The following is an 8,631-nucleotide window of genomic DNA, read 5'->3' on the forward strand; positions in this document are numbered from 1 at the left end:
CGTAAGTTGCGGAATGCTGTTGTAGGAGTTAAGCCAATTAGTGGAGTTACGGGAAGGCAAGAAGGCAAGAAGAATGTTAGGAATTTGTATAACATGATAAGCTTATCCAGTACAGGCAGGCTTTAACTTTCAGTGTAGAAAGAATGTATTACACAGAAATTGGGAAAGCTGGGTGAGGACTTAGAGTAGCGAGTGATTTGAAGTCTGAAGGCTGGAAAAGGTAGATGGTGTGGGGGGGACAGAGAATGCCGAGCCTTTGTTCGGATACATGAAAGCTGCAGAATGTGATTTGTTATGTGACCCTATATTGGCCGTAACCCCGTTGATGCCTGTCACTACACCGAGCCCTCAGCCACCACCCTATAATGGCGCCGACGCTAAATCATCGGAAGGATGGATGTGTCGTATGTGCTGACAGCAGAACCCGCCCTGGGCGAAGTTCTGCTGTGTCTGTGGGGGGGGGGGGCGCCCATGGCACGATGCCCAGCCTGCCTCCAAGAACATTCCCAATCCCACTCCACCTCCTCCCTCCAACGGCCATCTTGCTACACCTTTTACTTGTTGTGGGAGGCCCGGAAAGCCCCAATCCGGCCTATATCCACTACTAGATCCGTCCGGTGCATATTACCAGCCACCAGCACAGGTGGAAAAGCCCGCAGTCCCAGAGCACCCATCTGAAACTAATGTGACACCCTCTGCTCCAGTCCACGATGCTGAAACGCTTCCCCTGTTTCCTATGGGAGTCACCCACAACCCTGGGGATATCCTCCTCAACTCCCCAGAATTTCAGGCCAGACTGCTCTCCCTCCGCCAACATACTGTTACTCAAGACGATACGGAGCCAGAGGAGGGATGGGCTCAAGATACTCCAGCCCCCCCTCCTTTATCCCATACGTCTCCTATGGCATCTTCCACCCCACATCCATTACCCATACTCCGGCCCTTGCTCCAAGCAACTGCTGAAAGAACACCACCCCCCAGCCTCTCAGAAGTTTGGGACCCCTGCCGCTCTCGGAATCTAGTAGACCCATCAGGACGCCCTGTCACTCTGTCAATAGGCTATGGTGACATCCTTACACATCGGGTGGGGGCCATAGTCAACCCTGCAAACACCTGTATGAGCCATGTTGGAGGATTGGCTCGCAAAATTTCCCTTGCTGCTGGTTCTACTCTGGCTGCAGAATGCCAGGCTCACTTAGCCAAAAACGGAGAGCTTTCAAAAGGCCATGGATTCCACAAAAGCAGGATCTCTTAGTACGTATGAATCCGGCCTAGAATACATGAAACAGTTAAAAGCCTGGGCTCAGGATCGCTTGTCAGATCAAGCTGGATCTGTACAAGATGTTCAACAAGACCCTGATGAATCAGTGGGAAGATATGCTGCAAGACTCAGCATGCATTTTGAGGATCTCGGATACAGTCCTAACGTCAAGACGCAGGCCGCCCTGTTGGTTCAGGCCCTAGTAGATGGCCTACAAGACGCTCTCAGAGATGAAGTCCTGAGAGTACGGCCCGAGATTCGTTCTTCTTCTTTCAACGACGCGGTGGACATCGTTAAAGCTTTCCAAAAATCAATGCTAAAAATGGAAAAGGATACTAAGCCAAAGAAGAAAACCGCTCCTGCCATAGTATATCAAGCTCAAGAAAGCTACCCACCCCCTGGCAACCAACATGGAATCAAGTGGGTAATGGTTAAAGGCACAAGTGATGATACTCCTACCACATATAGAAAAGACAGAAGAGATGACAAGGGACCATCTAGAAACAGAAGACAACCTCGTGATTCTGAAGGACGAATGTTGTGTTGGGAGTGTGGTAGCCTTGACCACATCCTCAGAGACTGTCCAACTCGCAGACAGTACCATGACCGGTCGTTCCGTGACGGTCCACACAACCATGGACCTTCCCGTGAACCATCTCATCCACGCCAATGACGGCTCGGTCAACCAGTGTCCACTTTCCCGGCTACGCATCTCACGGCCGCCTGTGGGACTGTCACTTTACAGGTGGACACTGGGGCGGCCACATCTGTCATTTCCTCTGCACAGCTCCCTCCTTCTGTATCCCTATCATCGGATACCCTCACCTGTGTTGGGGTAGAAGGCCAACATATTTCTTCTCCACTCACAGTCCCTGTGTCTGCAGGACCGTTCACCGGAGTACTCACAAGATTCTTGGTCTCTGAAACTTGCCCTGTCAATCTGTTGGGAGCCGATCTCTTAGAGCGGATGAAGGCAACAATTACCTTCGGAAACCATGGTATGGAGCTTCTTTTGCGGGACCCTCATTCCGAACAAGGGACTGAAGACCGCTGTGTTCTTAAAGCCTTCCCTCTCATGATGATGACCATACAACCTCACACTCTTCTTGATACCTCACAGTTCCCTCACTCTCTGTGGTCCAGTGGGCCAGAGGACGTCGGCCTCCTGCAGGTTCCCCCGGTCCGAGTACACCTCAAGCCTGGACACAGGTACCCACGGTTGCCACAATACCCCCTCAAGGCTGCACAAGAACAAAGCTTGGGTACCCAAATCGCTTCCCTCCTGGAATCAGGAGTCCTTGTCAGATGTGTATCTCCATGCAATACACCCCTCTTTCCTGTAAAAAAAGAAAACCGCTCCGGGAGAGCCTCCAAGATACCAGTTGGTTCAGGATCTCAGAGCCGTCAATGCAGCTACCATTTTAGAAACTCCAGTGGTACCCAACCCAAACACCCTCTTGTCTCAGGTGCCTCCAACGGCAACCTTGTTTACGGTGTTAGATCTGGCCAACGCCTTCTTCAGTATACCCTTACATGAAGATTTGTGGTTTCTTTCTGCCTTTACCTTTCAAGGAGCACAGCTTACATGGACCAGGATTCCGCAAAGAGCCCAGAACTCTCCTAACCAATTCACTCATTCTATGAAGTCTATTCTGGAGCCATGGGTTCAAAAGAACCCTCAGGTCACCCTTCTACAGTATGTGGATGATCTTTTACTCTGTGGCACTGAAGAAAATTTGCCAGAGATGTCAGCATCCCTTCACTGGTTTCTTCACTCAGCTAACTGTAAAGTCTCGAAAGGCAAAGTCCAATGGTGTCTGCCCAAGGTCATTTTCCTCAGACATTGTATTTCACAAGGTGCTAGACATCTGACTGAAGAAAGAAAGCAAGCCATCATGGATATCACTTTCCCAACCACCTATTCCGCTATGCAGACTTTCCTTGGCCTCATCACTTACTGCAGGCAATGGATCCCTGATGCCTCAAAGCTCATGCAACCTCTGTACGACTGTCTCAAGAATGAAGGCTCAGTTTGGCTTCATGCCGAAGATTCACGTGTTTCTCATCAACACAGACTATGTTTTGACCGCCTTAAACAGGCTGTTGTCTCTGCCCCGGCCTTGGGCTTACCAGACTATACTCAGCCATTTCACCTTTTTGTCTCGGAATCGGAAGGTCATGCCTCTGGAGTTCTAGCACAACGCTATGATCTTAAGTATCAGCCTTTGGGCTACTACTCAGCCCGCCTGGACCCTGTCGCCCGAACTGCCCCCATGTGCCTTAAGGCGGTCCACGCTGCTCACATCCTCCTTGACAAGTCAGCTGATATCATCCTTGGACATGATCTAGTTATACAGGCCGGCCATGATCTCTCAGCTGTTCTGCAACAAACATCTCCGAAACATCTCACCAACCAAAGACACCTGCGGCTGCAGTGTTCCCTATTGTTGCCCTCCAATATAACATTTACCAGATGTCTGACTATCAACCCTGCCACTTTGCTTCCACCTTCTAGGGGGGGAAGGTGAAGAGGGTGAAGGTCCATTGGTGGAACCTCATGATTGTATAAAAATTTTGCAGGAAGAGACTTCTGCTCCAGAGAATATGGTGGCACATCCGCTCGCAGACCCTGCCTTGCACCTATGGACTGATGGATCCCGTCTCGCAGACTTTCAAGGGAAGTTCCACACGGGATATGCTGTCACAACAGACCTAACAGTCCTCAAGGCTGAAGCTCTACCACCATACATGTCTGCACAAGAAGCTGAACTTGTAGCTCTCACAGAGGCCTGCCACCTGGCAGCAGGAACAAAGGCGAATATATATATACCGATTCCAGGTATGGACATGGAATTTGCAATGATTCTGGACTCTTGTGGAAGTCTAGAGGATTCATCACAGCTGCAGGTACACCAGTGAAACATGTCTCATGGATTAAGGCCCTAATGAAGGCCCTGGAACTACCCATTCAGGTTGCTGTTATCAAGGTCAAGGCTCATGGAAGACTAGAATCCAGAGAAGCCAGGGGCAACCACCTAGCTGACCAAGCAGCCAAGACTGCAGCAGTGGAGAATGTGTCATCAAAGTGGCAGGAAAAGGAAGAAGAGATGGGGGGAGACCCTGCAAACCGTAGCTGTGGCGCTCACTAGAGCAAGAGCCAAAGAACAGCCGGCGGAAGACCATACAAGTCCAGCGGAGACACGAGTGGAATCCAGGGGGGTCAGGATGCCTGAAGAAAAATTGTATGAGGAACAAAGGAAGACCCCCACTGAAGAAGTCAAGCAATGGAAATCGGCAGGAGCCGTGCTGGCAGGTCGCAAAGATTCAAAGGTCAACTCGACTCTTTACCAAGTGGATGGGAAGCCTTGCTTGCCTAGACGCATGTACTCAGCTGTGGCAGCATGGGCTCACGGGCCTACACACAGAGGAAAGAATCAAGCCTTGGCATGTATCAAGAAACTGTACTTTGCACCCGGAATCTCTTCCACTGTGACTGCGTACTCAAAATCCTGCTCTGTCTGCACTACCTGCAACCCAACGTGTACGGCACGGGTCCCTCTCCAACACCTGGCTAAACCAGACTACCCTTGGCAGAGAATACAAGTCGACCATATCCAAATGCCTAAAGCAGGAAAATAGCAGTACGTTTTGGTAGCCGTGGATATGTTCTCAGCCTGGCCCGAGGCCTACCCGGCTGTCAACATGACTGCTAAAGTCACAGCCAAGAAACTGATCACCGAAATTGCCTGCAGATTTGGAGTTCCCCAAGTCATAGAATCGGATCAAGGACCAGCTTTCACAGCAAATATCTACGAAGAACTCTGGAACATGTTGGGAACAGATTTGGGCCTCCACACTCCATACCATCCTGCCAGTTCAGGCAAAGTGGAGAGAATGAATTCCACCCTCAAGACCCAGCTCTTGAAAATGACCCAAGATCATCCCCTCCCCTGGCCCGACCTACTCCCCATAGTATTGTATCACATCACACACACTCCTCAGGCCAAACATGGGCTGACTCCCCATAAAAATTTTGTTTGGGACCCCACCCAAGATAGGAGAGATTAGGCCCCAAGAGTTGTCTGAAACACATGATAGAGTGGTAAAATTTGTGATTGCTTTGTCTAGAGAATTGACTAACACCCGCTCTCCAGTATCCGCTTCTCTCCCAGAATCTACAGGTGATGCGGTACATGATTTCATCCCAGGCGATCTAGTGTATGTGAAGAAGTTTGTCCGGAAAGACTGCCTCCAGCCGCGGTTCGAGGGACCGTACACTGTGCTTCTCACCACCCCGACGGCTCTGAAGCTTGAGGGCAAGAGCACCTGGATTCACGCCTCCCACTGCAAGAGAGACAGAACGAGTCTATAAAAGATGACTACCTTCTTCTATATCCTTTCCATATGCTTACTGTCTGTCCCAGGGTGGACAGCTACCACACAGGGGTAGATACCTCCTACTTCTCAGGTTGGTTGGGAGGGCTCAAGGGATTCCTCCAACAAGTTTGTCTAGTAATGGGAGGTCTATTAGTATTGGGCCTGGTGGTCCTGTGCTGCATAGTCCCCTTATAACAGGAAAAATATAACCAATGCTGTCCCAACCTCCGGGACCTTTCTGAATCAAGAGAAGATATGGAGAAATACACTCCTTTGAACAAGCCTGACCAGCCCCCCCATGACAAAGTCCAATTGAGAGATTCAGTTTAGGATCAGTTGGGAGAACTCCATGTGTCACCCAGGATAGGGCTCGATTGTCTGGAGGCGTCCCATAAGGGGGCAGCTTCTAAGATGATTGGGTGAAGAAATCCACCTCCCCTCTCCCCACACATGGACAGTCTCAAAGGCCCCAAAGCAAGGGAAAGCTTAGTGTTTAGGGGGGAATGTCGGGGTAAAAGAGAATATATATATTTGTAACTTTTATACTTTTATACGCTTTTTTTGCTAATGTACTAACCACCATTTTGTGTCATAACAATAAGCTTTCCTTGCTACGTATTACTCAAATCGAAACTTAAACTAAGACAGTTCCAGTGTTGCCAAGACTTATTTCAGAGAAACGAAACAAGATTATAAGCTGACGGCTGCAATATCTGCCCAGAGATTGAGATAAGGAGATGTGGACCAATCAGGAGTGGCCAGACACTGGACTTTCATGGCTTACCCCGCCCTGGACAACCCCTATCCCCTCCCCATTATGTAGTGTATTTAGGTTTGTGTATGTAGGAATAAACACAGAACATTGCTGAGAACGTTGTCTGTAGTAGTCTTTTGAGCGTGCTCTGAGTTTGAACCAGCTTGTTGTCTGACTCATTCTTTGAATGGTTGACCCATGCTCATAGCCTTAATTTGGAGTGACTGGAGGACGAGTGGAATGTCATCACGACCCCCACAGGTCGAGCGGACCTTAACCTTACACTTCGGATTTGGAGCTATAGGAGTCCAAAATGGCAAAATAAATCCAGCAAGCAATGGTAGCTTTTGAGGCAGAGAGACCTCGACAAGCTCCTTTCGGAATGAGAACAGAACACAAACTGAGGAACCTTGTGGTTCCAACTCTGGATTGCAACAGATCTGTTCAAATACAGCCAAATGCAGGGACCTCCCTCCAGTGGTCAGCCCCTCAAGGCTTAGAAAGGCCGCAGCCCAGTTGCCCACTCCAGGCATGCGGACTGTAGAGATTGAGGTCATTCTTTGTTCTGCCAAGGCAAAAATCTGTAGGATCTCTGCCATAGCTAGACGACTCAGTCAGATCTTGATCGTTAATGAAAGCAATGGTGGTGGCATGGTCAGAGTGGATTCAAGCCGGTAGATGCAATAGTAGTTTCGGCTAATGAAGGGACAGACGAGTGTCTCTGAGCTCAAGGATGCTGATGAGAAGTATCACCTCATGGCTCTTCCAGCATAGTAAAGTTTCCAGAAAACCACTCCCTAACCAAGAAGACTGGCATCAGCCATCACACTCTGGCACCGAATCAGAAGACTGGTCAGGGCGAATGAGCGGGGGAAGTACCGCCACCAGAACTGGGACCACCTGACATGTCCAGGTAGGAAGACCGGGCGATGCAGAGCAAAGACGGTCTCCAGTGAGACAGGAGGGCAAGCTGCAAGATCCTGGTATGGAACTGTGCAAAGGGAATCTACTCGAAGCCACCACCATCTTGCCCAGGATTGCTCATGAGGAGAAACAGGGGAGGGAATCCTGAGGGAACAGATGGCAGTCTAAAAGAGCAGACAACTTGTCCTCTGGAAGGAAACTTAGGCGTGGACGGGGTCGAACAGCATACCCAGAAAAATGAAACATTAAGCCGGAAAAGTGGAAGACATTGATGCACTGCCAACACTTCCGAAGCAGGAAGGTGTATCCGGGCTAAATCGGCAGACTCTCCATGTTCTACGAGTTAGAGGGGAGCCTTGATAAGAATGACATCCAGGTAAGGGGGGATGACAGTGATTCACCTGGCCCGCCAAAGGGCCAGGACCGAGGCCCGCAAAAGGGCCAGGACCGAGGCCCGCAAAAGGGCCAGGACCGAGGCCATGAACTTCTTAAACATTCTGGGAGCCGTGGTCAGTCTGAAGGAGAAAGCTACAAACCATGAGACAAATGGACTGAAAAACAAAGGAACTTCTGGTGCGCTATAAAGATTGGAGCATGGAGATCTTGTTACCGGACATCAAGATAGTAGGAATTCTCTGGGTTCCATGGAGGCTACGACAGAAAAAGAGTGGATCCAGGAGCGGCGTAGACAAAACACGTTTGTGCAACAGCTTAGGTCCAAAATGAGCCGAACCGCAACGCAATTATTGGGCACGACAATAAACCCCATGAACAAGAATAAGGCCCGACTGGAGAAGCAAGGAAATGGCTTAGCAAAAAAATGGAAGCATAGGAGGTCTACTATGGAGGGCGAGATATGCAAAATCAATCAAGAGGAACCGTGGTGAATGCCATCTTGTATCCGGAGGATAACATTTCCCTGACACAAGTGTTCTGCAAAAAGCCACACGTCCATGAAGTAGTTTTAGTCATGTTTTTCAGGTCTTCGGCTTGTTCTTAGCCGCATACAACGCGTCACGTTTTGGCAAGTGGGCAACAAAAAAAAAAAAAAAACAAAAGACAAGGACCATACACACCACCAGTACATGAACACTGATGGCGTCAGTAAGGATAGCGCCTGCGCAATCACGGTGCGCTCTACGCCTTGTCGGGATGACAGAAAGGTCATTCCAAATCAGTTTCCCTGATGTAAAGGGGAAGAGGGAAGGTCAGGAAAAATAAAATACACCATAGGTAGAGGCGGACCGGGAGCGGCAGCGTCTGCCTCCTACACGACACTACGCTAAGCCAAGCAGTATAGTGCCAGTAAGGAGGA

This window comes from Phyllobates terribilis, unplaced genomic scaffold, assembly GCF_046119375.1.
Source record: "Phyllobates terribilis strain yellow unplaced genomic scaffold, ASM4611937v1 Scaffold_2__4_contigs__length_985480577, whole genome shotgun sequence".
Taxonomy (NCBI): domain Eukaryota; kingdom Metazoa; phylum Chordata; class Amphibia; order Anura; family Dendrobatidae; genus Phyllobates; species Phyllobates terribilis.